The sequence below is a fragment of the Dromaius novaehollandiae genome, chromosome 10 (assembly GCF_036370855.1).
Source record: "Dromaius novaehollandiae isolate bDroNov1 chromosome 10, bDroNov1.hap1, whole genome shotgun sequence".
In the NCBI taxonomy this organism is placed as follows: Eukaryota; Metazoa; Chordata; class Aves; order Casuariiformes; family Dromaiidae; genus Dromaius; species Dromaius novaehollandiae.
Genome location: NC_088107.1, coordinates 6271800 through 6287546, shown reverse-complemented (window position 1 = coordinate 6287546; position 15747 = coordinate 6271800). Strand labels below are relative to the sequence as shown.

The following is a 15747-nucleotide window of genomic DNA, read 5'->3' as shown; positions in this document are numbered from 1 at the left end:
CTGCTGCAGTTTTCACACTCATTTTGTGAAAAAGTGATTTTTTTTTTTTCACCAGCTTATACTGCTCTGTAAAGTGTTTTAGGATAACATATAAAGCAGGAAACAGAGACAGACTCCCCAGAGAATAGAGCAGCTAGAGCAGCTGAAGCTCTTGGGTAGACAGGAACCTGCAATTGCAGGGGGGTTATATACCCTTCAGAGGGACTGAAAAAAAATGGATGGAGATATGGATTGGTCAAGACTAATGATGAACAGCAACACAGATCAGTTGGGAACTCAAAGTACATATGGCATACTTTGCAAGGAAACATATTAATGCACAGTTAATTGAGCATAAAAATTTGAGAGACTCTATGTTGTTCATTACATTTCTAATTTCCCTCCACAGGAATGTCATATTTCTGATAGTGTTTTAGCCATGTTGTCATTAATCCCTCCCAGAGACTGTTTTCAGAGAATGAATGAAAAGAAAAATAAATACATTGACACATTTTACAAACAGAAATCCACATTTAAAAAAAAAAAAAAAAAAAAAAAAAAAAAAAAAAAAAGCTCTGCGAAGGTACAAAAAGGGAGACAAGATATTCAGAAACTGCCTTAAATTTATCACCACAGTAGGTTTCAGGCTGAAGGGCCTGATCCTCTGAAATAACAGGGTGCCAGTGAAGCCAAGCATTTAAAAGCACATGCTTAACATCAAGTTCCACTGTCCACGTCAGCATAAAAGTAAAGATGTTAATTTCTGCTTTGTTGTGTCAGTACCTAAAATTCAGTGGCTTCAAAGGAAGTGGTCTTCATTCACCTCTCGCAGAATCAGGCCTTGTGTTTCCAGAAGAAGGGCGTTTCAGCAACTAGCTTTGAGCTTCAAGTTCAAACAACCCCAAAGGTTCGAAAGCAAAACGCCAAAATGTCTTTTAGTTTGCCTTTTTTTAAAAAAAACAGTTTTTGCAGGACCCCCTTGCTCCAGCCAGGCTGATTCAAAACATTTGTGACCCATAGATCTGGACTGGGTGGTCACTTGGATCAAGATCCATAAAGGGGACTTTGCTGTGACATTCAGGGCACAGATGACCGTGGGGTTGGGCTCCCTCTTCCCCCAGTGCAGCAGCATCAGCAAAACTCCAAGGCAGCTGTTTCACCTATTGGTAGAGAAGATAGAAATACTGCCCATGAGAGGGGTCCTCTGTTATTAAACAGAAGCACATTAACACCCAGTAAGCTACTAAGTACTTTGTGATTCTCATCATTGTGGCAGAACTGTAATTTTCCCCCCCCCCCAAAGGTCTAATATTCAAGAAACTTCTAAATAGATATAAAAATAAGACAATATTTCATGATAGAAATTAGTGAAATAATTGACAAGTTATTTTTTAATTTGGAGAAAGGAAATAAAAAAAGAAAATGGCCATGTTTAGGATAGGAAATGCCAAGTTCCCTCTCTTCTTTAAATCCATAGGAGCTCTGTAGTCCAGCACTCAGGGGGTTGTACAGATATGTACAGGCTCCCACTGAAAGACTTCTTCCTACCCACCAGAGAACAGAGAGGTATGTGGAAGTGATGGTCCCTCATTTCCCACAGATCTGCATCTTTAATAACTGCCCTCACAGGACAACTGCCTGGATGCTTTCAATCAAGCATTTGGATAGTGCCTTAGAAGAATATTTTCCCACTCCTCCCTCATTCAGCCGCTGGGCTTGTGTATGGTTTTCACCTTCCTTGGAACTAGTTGTCAGTTCTCTTGAGCCTCTCCAGAGAAAAAGCTTCTGCCTAATATATGATGTGCTTATTCATCCCAGACGTAGGGCATATCATTCTCGAATGACTGACAAGCGTTCTAAAATGAAGAGAGCTCAAAGTGTGCTCTAATAGTGATGGGAAGCATTTCTAGTCAAACATAAAGCAAATTAATGTGAGCCCCCACTGCACCTTTAATCTGGAAATGTCATAAAGTAATAAGCAGAGTGACCCTGGCAATGTCTAAGGTTGGATTTCAATAGATTTACATCTTAAAGGGCAACTACTTATTTTTAAGTAGTAGGGACCAAATTCAGAGCCCCTCTTCCACCAGTGTAAATCTGGAGGGACTCCACCAAGAGATCAGAAGATGATCTTATTTTTTAAGCCTTCATGACAATAATGATTATCTCTAAATTAGTGGCCAGCTCCCCCTCCAAAAAAATCCAGTCCCCTTGATACCTCTCATTACCTTCAGAAGGGGAGACTCTGGCCTGCATGTCTCATTTCAAACTAGCTTTGATTAGGAGTATATTTAATTAACACATCCTTTTGATTAGCATTCAGAATGAAAATCTGTTTTGCACAGCTCCCAGATCAGGAGATTCAATAATACAGATAAAAAGCAATAGGCTACAGGTCATATCCCAGGGCAGAAGAAGCAGTTTTCTTGCAGAAATAGGGTATCAATCCAGACTTGGGTCTCCTGTTACTGTAGTAATACTTTATTTCCCAGATAAATAAACAGTGAATAAATTATAAAAATGACCAAAACAATGGCATTTGAGGAAATTCTTAAAATCCTGAATAATCAAACCCACACACAAACGTGTATATGTTGATAAGGCCAGTCCTCCGCCCCTCTTCTCAATTACTGTTATTTAGAACCGTTTTTCCATCTCCTTAAGACTATTTCCGATGGAGAAGATCAAGGAACCCATCCTCTAATGAGATTCAATGTGCTCTGAACTGGCTTGAAGGCCTCAACAATGAACGCTGGTGATGAAGAGAAAGTAATAATAAACATGTCCTCGGAGCGCTGCGCTACCTGGCGCCTTACCCTGATGGAGAAAATGCGCGTTTGGTGGAAGGAAGGTTGTGTATACAGGCAGTCAGCAGCCACCTTCATAGTGTTCATTATCTATATCTGTACTGTCTTTATGACCAGGGGGTCAGTCCAGACTAGCAGATGCCAAAAGGCTCAGGTCCTATGTTCAAGTCTGCTTGCACCCTGGTTGAGTTGGTGCGGCACGTTATATGGAGCCATCCTGGCCTGTAGGACATGACAATAGAGAAAACTCTCCTCTTCACGACAGCCGGGTGTCCTCTCAGTGTGAATGCACAGTTTTTCTCCCAGTGGGAACCCATGGTGAATTCAGATGAATGCACCTGCGGCTCATGATACCAAAGCCACAGAGCAAAACAGGGAGCAAAGCAAAAAGGCAGCATTGCCTCACAGTTCCAGCTTCTGCAGAAGCACAGCTCTGCCGTAAGAGGCAACCTGTGCTCAGAGGATTGAAACTCAGGAAGCATTAAAAAGTTAATACAATCCAACAATTTACACCAAAATTTCATCTTAAAGACATCTATTTACTTCTGTGCTGGAAAAGGGGAAAAGGAAGATGCATTTTTGCATTAATCCCCTAGTCCACATGCCATTTTCTCTAAAACACAGAATATTATCAGGAAAAGACTGGAAAAAAGGGGGGAAAATAGGCCTCCAGTACATGGTGTATCATTGTATTTGTGTGCTGTCACTCAATACAGGATTGCATTTCCTTTTAAGTCATTCCAAGGTTTTGAACAGGGAAAAAAGAAGGAATGAGGAAGGAAGGAAGGACAGGAGAGGAGAGGAGAGGAAAAATTTGGGATAATAGGCTTTTCCCTAGGGGTTCCAATTAAAGACGATTTTGCAATATTCCAGTAGGTGCATCAACCAAATACAGTTTTGCTTCTTGAAATTCCAGTCACAGGTCGCACACCAGCAAGGAGGTGGAAAGACAAAGACGTGTGAGAGCATCGGCAGTCCCATGGTTAGAGCAGGGGAATCAAAAACAGACCCTTGGAGCATGAGCCACAGACTGGCGATGTAGCCCTGAGGCTGTCGCAACGCACCTGGCGTTCAGAAGTGTCAGGGATAACTCCTGCTTAAATCAGCGGGATCTGCAAGAACGGCACACCTCTGGAGGGGTGGGGGAAGCCAGGCTCTGAAATGTTATGGTTTCCCCCAATGTAAAATGGGGTTAATCATACATCCCTAACTCACAGGGGTGTTGTGAAGATTGATCAGTTAATGTTTGTACAGAGCTTTGGAAATGTAAAGTGCTATATAAATGCTAAGGATTATTATGTTCCACTCTTTCTCTGCAGCTGAACCCTTTGGGGAAAAGGAAGAGAAATCTATTAAAAAGTGCTACTTGCATTTTATATCTCTGCTTCTTTTTCTCTTCCTTGATGCTTTTAGTAAATTGGAGAGGGCGGGAATCTTCCAAAAGGCCTTGTGGGCTCATGTTCTCATTCCTCTGTCAGTCTCCCTCACCAATAGCTATTTCCACACATGCATATTTAAGGTGAGATTTGACATCCTTTAGAAATACAGGTATATATTTCCCTGAGATTAGAGGTATAACTGATCTGTCAGTGCCTTGGTTAAAACCAGAGCTTCCAGTGCAGGCTTTGTCCCTAACCCACGTTCTGCTCTCCAAGGTGGCACCAGAGCTGCAAGACTCATGGGACAGGTCTTCTCTTTGGGCTTTGGCTGTCCCCAGGAATTGCCTCCTGGCAGATTAGCCTGGCAAGTCAGTCTCTGAGGTAATCTGGGTAAGTATGTAAGGCTAGAACTCAAGAGAAGGTGTTAAGCGTATCCTGAGTCTTGAAGTGCAGTAGTCAATTGTCATGGATGGAAGGGGTCCAAGGCTGCTCCTTCTCATTCAGGTCCACCCAGAACTGGCCCCAGGAGCATGTAGCCACTGCTCCTTCTCATCTGCATCCGGAGGCAGTGGAGAACATGAACCCACACTCTTCATTTCTCCTAATCCTGATCTGCACTTTTTGCAGTAGGATTATACCACAGTTTTTATTTATTTTAAGTTATTTTTTGAAGGAACACTGAATGCTGAGGAACATGTTTAGCCCTGTGAAAAGAGGTGTCTAGCTCATAAATCAAGTAGCTGTTAACTCCCATCTGTGAGTCCTAAGTATAGGTTTCATGGGGGAAGTCACCCTTAAATTTTTAAGGTATGGTGGAAAGAATCACAAAGCATGAAACCAACCTGTTCTGCCAAGTCCAAGAGTATCTGCGGAGTTCTCAGACCAAATACTTTCTATCCTCTCAAGCAAGATAATATGACTATACCTGAAGGAAGCTTGGTCCAGATCTAAAGCTCCTGCTTGTCATGTAAAATCTTAAAATCACACAAACGTAGGGTGGCTATAGTTGTGAAAGACGCTGGGCACACCATACCAGGGGGATGTCTCCTTCCTAGACATCATCCACTCCAAAGCCACAGGACCTCCCTCACGCTGGCACATAGCGAACGTCACTCCATGCACACACGCAAAAAGCACCACTTCTTCCCACAGCCATCCCAGCCACTTTGGATTAGACTGTTAATACACTGAAACCAGTGGAAAGATCCCTGCTGGTCATCAATCACAGTAACCCCTCTAGATGCAAAGCTGATTAAGTCACTTATGATCATACGTGGAATCAAAGGCTAAACACAACCAGCTGGCACTCACGCACAGACAGACCCCGCTGTAATGCATGGCAAGCACGGTACACTTCCTGAAAAGACACGGAAAAATAAAGCAAGACCCAGGAAAAACGTCTGCAAATCAGAGAAGTATCGGGGGGGGGGGGGGGGAATTAAACTCTCATTTGCAACAGCAATTGAATCATAGGATTTGCAAAAATAAATAAATTAAAAGAAAGATGAAACCACAACACAAATAGTCTCAACAACACACTTTGGCCAATATTGATGTTGCTACAACAAGGTTTTAATAAAGGAATGGACCTTTTTTTGAGCAAAACCCCCCTCTCAACTAAAATCCTCTGCAAATTATCTCTGATTTCTTGGCAGCCACTAGAGGAAAGGTCACTTAATAAAGTGCATTTATTCCTCATTGCAGGAAAACAATATGTCATCCCTGTGTTCATTATTTACCAAATTGTCCTCATTTTTTTCTTCACCTGCTGGGGTTTTGGTTATAAGAATAAATAATATTATAAAATGAAGCCAGATTTTTCAGAAAGGATCAGAATTTGTCAAACAAACACAGTTCATAGAGAGTGAGAGAGAGTGAAAATGAGAGTAGTCGTACTAAACAATTTGTCCTGAGTTAAAAATGCAGGTTTGGAAGAGGGCTGAGTTTAAATAAGCTGTGAAAGAGTCATAAACTGTGAGTGTAAGCAGTGAAAATAGCTCAAAATGCATGACTGATAAAAGCTAAAAAGAGAGTTCAAAAAGTTAATAGAGAAGATATTTTAAAATTAAGCCATGGCATTATTTCGTGATTTTCTGATCTTGCCAAAGCAAAATTCCAGATGTGAATTTTCTTCTTCAGAACCAGAATCCAAATTTCTGGTTAGCCTAATGAATCACTGAAAATAATAAAGACAAAATTATCCAAACTGCTTATACATTGCATGATCTTCAAAAATGGATGTAAGAGCAGAAAAACTCAATAGGTTCTAGGATGTGAAGTATCCAGGCACTTCTTAAAAAGTCTGACATATTAAATATATATACAGTCAGATATCACAGTTCTTTTTACAATGTTTTCTTTCCCATGCCTCCCAGTTTCACCTGTGCACATCCCCAGTCTCAAGGGGAATGAAATGACCCAAGGTAAGGGTAAAATGAGGTTAAAAATATTACATATCTCAAAGCTTTTTTTTTCACGAAACATTTGAATTTTTATCCCTAACATTTTGCAACCAGCTCTAGACAGAACTAATAGAATATGCGTCTACCACATCCGTGACTTTTTAATTTGTGTATGTTGCATCCTACTTCCCTTCTCTCCATCTGCTTGTTGTCTTTTCAAGCTACAACAGTGCAGTGAGTCTTACACAGGCGGGCTCTGAGGGGACAGAGGCTCTCTGCCCGCATCCCCTTTCCAAATCAGAGCTTTCTTCCCCAGAAAAAAGATATGTCCTTCCAGGACATAGTGCCAAACTCATATGCAAGCGTACTGCCAGGACTAAGTTCAGGACTAGGGCTGGGGGGTATTTTGCAAAGAAGAGCCATAATTCAAAATGCACGAGCATCTTTGTGTTACAGATCTACGTGTAATAAAAGCACCACATCTTCAGGCTCCACGAATTTCTCTCTTAATTTTAAATGAATTGATTGCCAAAACCCCACTTGCGGCACAGTGTAGCAACCTCCATGCTATGAAATGTGGATGGAAGTTAGGCGTGCACCTTCAACGCACAGCGAAGCCTCTAGTGGGTTAATATGCCAGCTTGAATAACTCCTTTGGTTGAAGTTTATTAAATCCAGCCAGCAGACTGTCTGATTGCTAATAGGATTTACAGTGTAATATCTCCTTGTAAACAAAATACTGCACTTATCTCCTGGACATCTAAGTTGCATGCATGTGTGTTTGTGTGTGTGTGTGTGTGCGCGCATGTGCGTGTGTGACCCTTCGAATCTCTTCTCTGCAGTTATTAAACATCAAGAAGTAATCCCCTCACGGCACAACCAAATATAGATTGTGAAAACTTTTAAAAGCAGCCGGTAGGATGCAAAGTAAATCCCTATAAAAATCAGGTCCTTGCTATAAAATTTACTAAGTTTTTCAGAAGGCATACAAAGGTGTTTAGCCTTTTATCCATATCTGGAGCAATGGTTCCCTCTCTTTTCCCTCCATCCACCCTTTCTTCTTCTCTCTGCAGCCCACAAATATACACAACCATGCTTTGCCAGTTGATCTTGTATCTTGTGCCTTATACTCCTAACACATCACAGTGGCCAGTGGCCCTCTGAAGTGTGTTTATTCTGTGGCCTTTGAGCAGTCAACATTCTTAAATATTTTTGTTATCAAATGCCCGTCATGCTCGTCATCACTTCTGACAATACTCATAGAGTGTCCTATGTCAAGTCACAGTGTGTGGGATTTCTTTAAGCTGCCATAGAAATCAGTGCTAATGCTTTATGGTAACTTTGAGGTAGAAGACAATCAGATTGCTTGCTTTTTCTTATTTACTTTTTCCTCACTTCACTAAGCATCTATATGAGCCTATTTTCAGTACTTAGACTCGCTGGTTGCTTCCAGTAGTACAAATTACTGCATAAGTTGTTCTGATCAAGATATTTTGTATTATTGGATAATAATCTGCTGCCTTAAGTTTATGTATTTGAAAGAGAAACCAATAATGTGAAAAGCCTATAATCTGAGCCTATGTAAGACTTACCACATGTAAAAATCACAATAATAAAGACAGAAAAATCATGTCATATTACCAATATGAGCTAGCGGTACCTCCAGGCCCGTAACTTACTTAACCCTCATAGATGACATCATGCAACTTTCCCCTTTCTTCCCAAATGCTCTAGAAGTCAGGGTGTGCTTAGACCATGAGCACGTGGAAGAAGCAACCCACAGTCATGGTGATACTGTGGAAGGGAACAGTCAGGGGAAGAGATGGTGCTTTTAATCAAGAAACTTCTTCCTCCCCACCTCAAGGGTCTGTGTTGATAGCAGTTGTTGCAGAGAGAAGCCTTTCCTCACATAACTTTCCAGCAAAACATTCGAGCCTCAAACACCAATACCAAGCCCCTTGAATTCTCCCATGCATTCAAAGGCAGCCAGGATAGAACGGACACCATCCAAAAACATTGCCGTTATGAGTTCAGCTTTTCTCTTTTTAGCCAAAAGAGGTGGTCCAACAAAGAGCATTTCAGGAGTCCAGTCTCACAGTGATGAAAGCACAGACAGGCAAGCACAGCAAATTGCCCATTTCCAGAAAGGGACCTTTTCTAGGTTTTCTGGCAACCACATACACAATGCTGGCACCACCTTTTCTTGCTCATGAGTGGTCACTGTGGGGATTCTGTCTTGCATTTGTGAGGAACGGAACCCAAATTTTGAAAGCTGAATCACGTCAAAGACTAGGTAGGTCAGCCCCAAATATCTGGCACATATCATGATTGCCTCCACCCATTCATATTGCTTGAGATCATTATCATATAGAGAGACAGCAGTAGTTCCCAGTCTTAGCCGAATAATCCACAGGCATTATTGTTTTTTAAATTAAAAGCACGGAAGGCTCCTAAATTGCAAGCCTCACTTATCGCATGGCTAATGTTACCTTATTCTAGCCAGCCTTCCCCAGTGGTCTGCCAAATAAATACCATTCTTTGTTTCATCCAGACTGATCTTCAAATCAGTCTGCCCTCCACCCAGCTTCTATCTTCTGAAGGCACTAAATGTATCATTCCAGCACATTAGTGTAATTGCCTATAATAGAGATGTGCAGTTAGAGGTAATTTACATGCACATAAGCCTAACAGTGCCCTCACATACTCGTTGAGCATAAGGGATGGCAGGTAGAACCTTGTGAATCAGTTAGATGAACACTTTCCCATTATTATTCTCTATATATTTCTTTAAAAAAATGAAACGAAAGGACAAAAGTGATGTCAACAGCATCTCCAGGTACTTCTGCAAGGGGCCACATTTTGACAACAACTCTCAGTAACAGCAGAAGCTATGCTCACTGATCAGAATAGTCACGTTGACTTAGTCCATAGTTAGAAGAGCATCACTGGACAACCCCACTAGAACAAGCATTGTCCTTCATGGATGTATAAAGCGATCAGGATCAAAGAAACATGAAGACTACAATAATCACTAGACCTGACTGTCATGTACTTGCTCCACAAACCCTTAAGCCAGACACACAAGATTCAAAATAATAAATAACTTCATACAATTTTCTGCACCAACATTTTCATAAAATCCTCACTAATGCTCTTGAGAACCCTTGGCATCCCCAGGAATAACTGAATCTCAAAGACCTGTCATGAATTGAAATTAAAGCTGGTCAGAAAATGTTTGAGAACTACTATTTCAAAGGAAAATAGAAAAAAAAAAAAAAAAACTCTTCCACCAATTTCCCATATGACTTTACCCCTATTTTTCTTAGCAAACATTAGGGATGCTGATTCCCTCTAATAAAAATGACTTGTGCAAGAGGTTGTTAAAAAACTGTTCCCTCTTGAAAACAGGAATACAGTTCCACTCTTACATATGTTTATCTGAGCCATATATTGTCATGCGAGCAGAGATTTTATTCCTGAAAGTTTTATTTTTTGAAACAGGTAGAAATGAAACTTAAAATAAAATAATCCAAGCTGCCCATTTGGCATCTCAGTTTCTAGGATTCAATTTTCATGTGTAGTTAATAATTCCATTAGGTCATAATACCTTATACTACTTTTACATTTTCAACCTGCAGGTTAATTCCCATTCCCACTTCCCCATGCAATCTTCTGTGGCACACACTCTTGGCTGCAGTATACACACGATAACATAGTATTTTGAAGCAAAGGAAAAGTTTACTAAATGGTGAGTTAAAATCCCTGAATCTGACTTCAAACCTGACCAGATTTTACTCTCAGTGCCATATAGAGGATCTACTCCATTGAGTCATGAAGCTGAAAATAAACCAAACCTAACATTTAAATTATGATTTTGTGCAGCTGAGATGTCTCTTTCATACCTCATTGAGTAATTTGCAATGTAAAACTGCTGCCATAGAAGATCCTCATTGAGTGATTTTATATGGATCTTACTATTCAGGGAGAAGAAGCAGAAGAAACCAAGAGCCTGTTCTGGAGGAGGTGTAAACCAGACTATTTTGCTGAGGACCCTGTCTGGAGTGTCAGATGCTTTTCTAGCCAACCTTCTGAAAACACAGTTTTCTTACATGTCCAAAACAATTTAAAAACTTTCCTTACCTCTCATTTTTAAACCACCTTTCTACCAGTAGGACTCTTGTGGCTGGAACTCCTCTCCCTCCCATTGTAGAAAATCCCTTATGCAGAGCTGGATGAGCATGAAAGAAATCTCCACAAACTATCCTCCAGAGAATTTCATCCAGCTTGTCATTCTGGGGGAGCAGGTTGCTCATATTGGAGTCGCCCCTCCTCATCAGTGTACCACAGAGGGACAAACCAACCCAACCCACATGGGGTGGACTATCGCAGGACTTCGCACTGCCTCTAGAGCAACATGCTGGGCAGAGACTCCTTTGCTCACGGTTGCTCCAAGAATGTCATTTTAGATATTCTCCATACAGACAAGGCTCAGTGGGAGGCTTCAGGCTCTGTGTTCGTGACTTTGTTACCAACACGCTTGCATCCTAAGCTTATTTCCTCCCCCTCTTCCTACAGGGAGACATCACTATGGAAGAGACACTTTGGGTGAGGAAGCTATGGCAGGAATGTGGATCTTGCCTTGTCATCCAAGGGAGATGCAGATTCATATACAGATCTAGTGGATACTTCCCAGAGCAATAGGCTATTTTTTTATGACACAGGTTTCATTTCATAAACTGAAATGCTTATATAAGTAATCATCGACTTTTAATCTGTATTAGTGGTATAAATGGATCAGACAGAGGCAAGCGAATTTACACACACTTAAACAAGAAGCTTCCTCAGGGACTTCCCTCTTCCTCTTTGTTCTCCAGCGACAGGTACATTTTCTCTCCCTTTCTCTTGTAACTTTATCTTTATTGATTTTATAATAAACCACATGTTTCAATGATCAGCAATTTTTCAGATACAATGATAATACTTTGCTCTTATAGAATAATATTTTGCACTCCTGGCTTCTTCCATCCAACTATCTCAAGCACTTTGCAAGCCTCACTTACTTAATGCAGATCAATTACAGGCAGCACCTCCTTTAATAACTCTGCTTTTCCTTCAAGGGAATTGCATTTGGCAAACCTGAATCATGGCTCAGTGTTAACATAAACACACAAATAATCCAACTGAAACACAAATGACTTCCCCCTGTTTACAAAAGGCAGCATGTCACATGGTATTAACCACTAATCCCAGCTTCTTTAGATTACTTTTCTTTTGGATTCCCCAGAAATGAAAATGTGCTCTCATTTTCCTTTCTGTATTTGTTGGGGTGGAGGAGTTCCCACTAGGTAGCCTGATGCTATTCCCACCCTTTGCCCACCTCTTCCCCTGTCATGTGTCATCAAGTCCCGGGCAGACCATTTGGGTGAAGCAGGATACCTCAGTCTGCTCTTTCCCACACTTGGTGTTTCTAGATTAGGGAGAACCACCAGTGTTCTGCACATTATAAAACTTTTAGCAAGAGGCTAATGAAATGCAAAGCTTTCTATAAGACCAGCACTAGCCTTCCTATCAAATCATCTGAAATATTTATTTGCCCTCTTGAATAATTGATAGGGGCATCAGCTCTCCCGGTCAATTGATTTATTAAGGGACTGTTTGGAATTAAACAGCTTAAAGATATTAGATTTAGCAGCGACCTTGCTTGTTAGCATATTCATTTACCTACGGGAGCTCCCATTAGATATTGTTAATACATGACGTTCCCAGTCACGGCCTGGATCTCCTCAAATTGCATTAACACTGGGCTGTTTAGCCACAGAATAACAGGTTTGATTGAGTGCTTGGGCTTGGTGTAATTAGATTTTCCTAGAAAAGGGAGGACTATTTTAATGCTGTGTGCGTTAAACTAGATATGTCATCAGCATTACTGTAATTGGCAAACAGGAGCTTTGGAGACCTGGCTGTGTGTGAATGTTTGTGTTTATGACTTGTCCTCCCATTGTCATAGATGGCATATAATAGCTGTGGTTACTTACATATGCATGACACTGATAGAAAGTAGCTGGCCTCTTTAATAAGCATCTCTTTTGAAATCGGTGGAATATTCTATACTGAATAATGGGATCAATTTATTGTTAGTTAAAACTGCCAATTATTTCTCTGGCTGAAAAGGTCATGAGACTGGCTAATCAATGATGAAAATGTAGTGTGTGCTTGTGTGTGTGTTCATTCTATGGATTTCTGTTAGATATATAGAAAGATAACTTCCCTTCAAGGCTGCAACTCTTTGACTCGCCAACTCTACCAAAACTTGCTAGAGAATACCACTGGGCCCCACCCACTGCAGCTTTACTCCGCTTCCACCATGGTGCAACTCTGCTCATTTCAATTATTCCAGCATGAAATGGAGTAAAACAGCAGTGAATCAGTCACTTCATTTTTAATTATATGCGCCTTGCTGTAATTAAAGGTGCATGCAGGTAATCAAATGCTTGCTACCCATGTCTAACTGCAGGGTTCCTTGGGGTCAAATTATGCCTTCAGATGCGTGTGCATGAAATCACCATTGGCTACAAAGAGCTCTGACTGCCAAAGCCCCATCACAAGTGTACCTGGAAATCGGGGATGTGTGCTGGGCATCTCTTAGCAAAGGCCCGTGGAAGCCCTGGGCAGAGCTCAGGGAAGAGCAACAGAAAAGACTCCAGGACAGGAGGCAGTTGTCATAAAGCTAGGGAAAGCATAAGCATTCACTGTGACTTAAAAAGCAAAACCAGAGAAGCATGGTGGGAAGATGTACTCAAATGGTGTGGAAAGTTCAGTGAGTCTTCAGAGTGGTCAATGGAAGCTTTGTTCCCAACACCAGTTTGATTATAAAGATTTAGGATGGCTCATGAAAACACAGTTGTTCACAGTCCATTTGGGGAGCTAACAACGAGCCTGTGTTGCAACAAGTTTGGAAACCGCTGATTCAATTACTAAGGATAGGGAACATACATATGTATATGTATATTATGTATATATTTATGTGTGTGTGTGCATACATGCACATATGCATACATATATTAGAATAGCTTGTTAGGTGCAGCTTGGAACTGAAGTTACTGCAGGAGAGAAAAGACATGGAAGTATGAAACATGTTATGGTCCAGAGCCTGGATGTTGAACAATGTCCGCAATACCAGAACTTTTAGCACTAAACAGAAACAATAGTAAAAGAAAAAAAAATCTCCCAAAAAGCAGTGGAAAAGGTCCTGAATGACACACCCACGTGTGACCAAGGACTTGAATCAGCTGTGAATGAGTCTGCAATATTGCTGTCACGTTTTCCCCAATCCTATATTCTTTTTAATGAACAGATTTGTTCTGCCAGCTCCTCAACAAACAAGGAACCCAGTCTTTCCTTGTTTTTTCCAGTGGGACAGAAATACTGGAAATAATGTGGATTTTTTTCTTTTTTTTAAGACACATTATTTCACATCTCAGAGTACCATGCCTGGGAAGGAAGAAATTTCCAAGAAGGGTTCTGCATACAGCAATAAAGAGCAATAAAAGTCATTTACTCCCGATTAAGGAATACAAGGAGTTTAAGTTAGGAGAGAGGAGTTAAATCCATAAACTGGCAGGTGACAGGCAGAGACAGCTGCCTGAGTATTTGAAACTGGCCTGAGTTTTGTAAAATGTATTTATTTTATTTGCTCTCGAACATGCATTCATTAGTAACGTGATCCTGCGGCTAAACTGCAGGTCAGTACAAGGGTGCTTCAGAGCCAGGATCAAGCTCCACAGCTCTGTTGCTTTCCTTCTCACGCTGGCAAACCCAGACTGGAGAAAGATAATTCCTGCTATAGAAACAAAATAATCAAAAAGATCTGATTTTCCCTAAAAGCCAGGCACGATACCATAGCATAGAATGACCTACGCTCCGATTTCTGCTTGGGCCCAGAGATGTCAGTATATTCATTTACATTTTCAGCACTTGTGCAAATTGTTTTTCACGTGACGCTGCGTTTCCTGGCCCCGGCTGACCTTGGAGCTTCTTAACCCATGTCTCGTCTTTACGAGGCCAGCTTCTTGGCTCGCGGACGTGCCAGCCATCAGTATACAGCTAAAGTTCACCAAACTTTGTGATGCAAACAACTAGCAGGTCTAACTATGCAACAATTAGTTTTTAAGACGCTGACGAATATATTGAGTTCAAAAATTTGGATTTTTAAAATATTACTGTTAAAAAAAAACCACACACAAAAAAAGCAATACAAAAAAATCCCTCCCATTTCAGTACTGGATATCCCAGGAAGATCAGAAAGGGAAAGTAACAAAATCAAACACAAACTGCACCTGCGATCTGACTCCCCTCTCTCTCTGAAACAAATACAGAACAAAATAGCCCTTGCAAGGAACAAATAACCTAGTAATTTTTTCTTTTTTTTTTTTTTTTTTTTGCAATTAACTATTAGCAGATTTTTTTTAAATGAATGCAGCTTCTGCTACTTCACTTTAATATCAATAATGGAAAAGAAAGAGGTCAAAAGATTTGCTGAATCTAGAGTTATTTGCAGACTAACCCTTAGAACAAGTCATGTCCTCCCGTGCCACGGATCAGGCCCTTACACAATTCCTCTGCACCCAAAAAAGCCACATTTACTCACAGTGTATAGCAGTGTACAAGTAGTCCCACGCTAATAATCACGCAGTCCCACACCAGCAATCAATTCAGTTCAGCGATAAAGAAATCCTTGCTGTAAATAAAAAGTAGACTAAAATGAGACTAATGATTTATCCCACATTTTCTATGAATTGCTATTCCACTAGGCATGACATTGAACCAGGGGGAAAAAAAAAAGACAGACCAGTAGTTGAATATAAACAGAATAGAGCTTGCATTCCTGGGCTGATGTTTTATTTAGAAATGTAATTTTAGTTGCCATTCCCTTTTTTGTAAGAAAATGAATATTTTTAAGGTATCGTCTTTCTCATTGGTTCATCTTATCTGCAAGCAACTGCTCCTTAAAATAAGCGAGAGTTTTTCCTTTTTTTAACATCCGAGGGAGAAGTGCACATTCAAGTAACAGCAGCAGAAAGCGCTGCCCCATGCTTAATCACTGCTTACTGATTTAAGTCCATTTTATTAGCAGGCAGCCCGTTTGTAGAAAGCCATTTTCTTGGCAGGGGGCAGGGAGTA

The 15747-nt window shown here is 40.8% G+C and overlaps 1 long non-coding RNA gene across 2 annotated transcripts in view; it reads right to left on the bottom strand.

Moving 5' to 3' along the window:
• Positions 1 to 547: 547 nt before the first annotated feature.
• LOC112987222 (uncharacterized) overlaps positions 548 to 15747 on the bottom strand; it is a 199681-nt gene continuing 184481 nt past the window's right edge. For both annotated transcript variants that reach the window (XR_003260226.2, XR_010390928.1), the window contains 2 exons: positions 15215 to 15304; positions 548 to 1139 (listed from right to left, as the gene is read on the bottom strand). This is a non-coding gene — a long non-coding RNA (uncharacterized LOC112987222). The remainder of the gene's footprint in view (positions 1140 to 15214; positions 15305 to 15747) is intronic.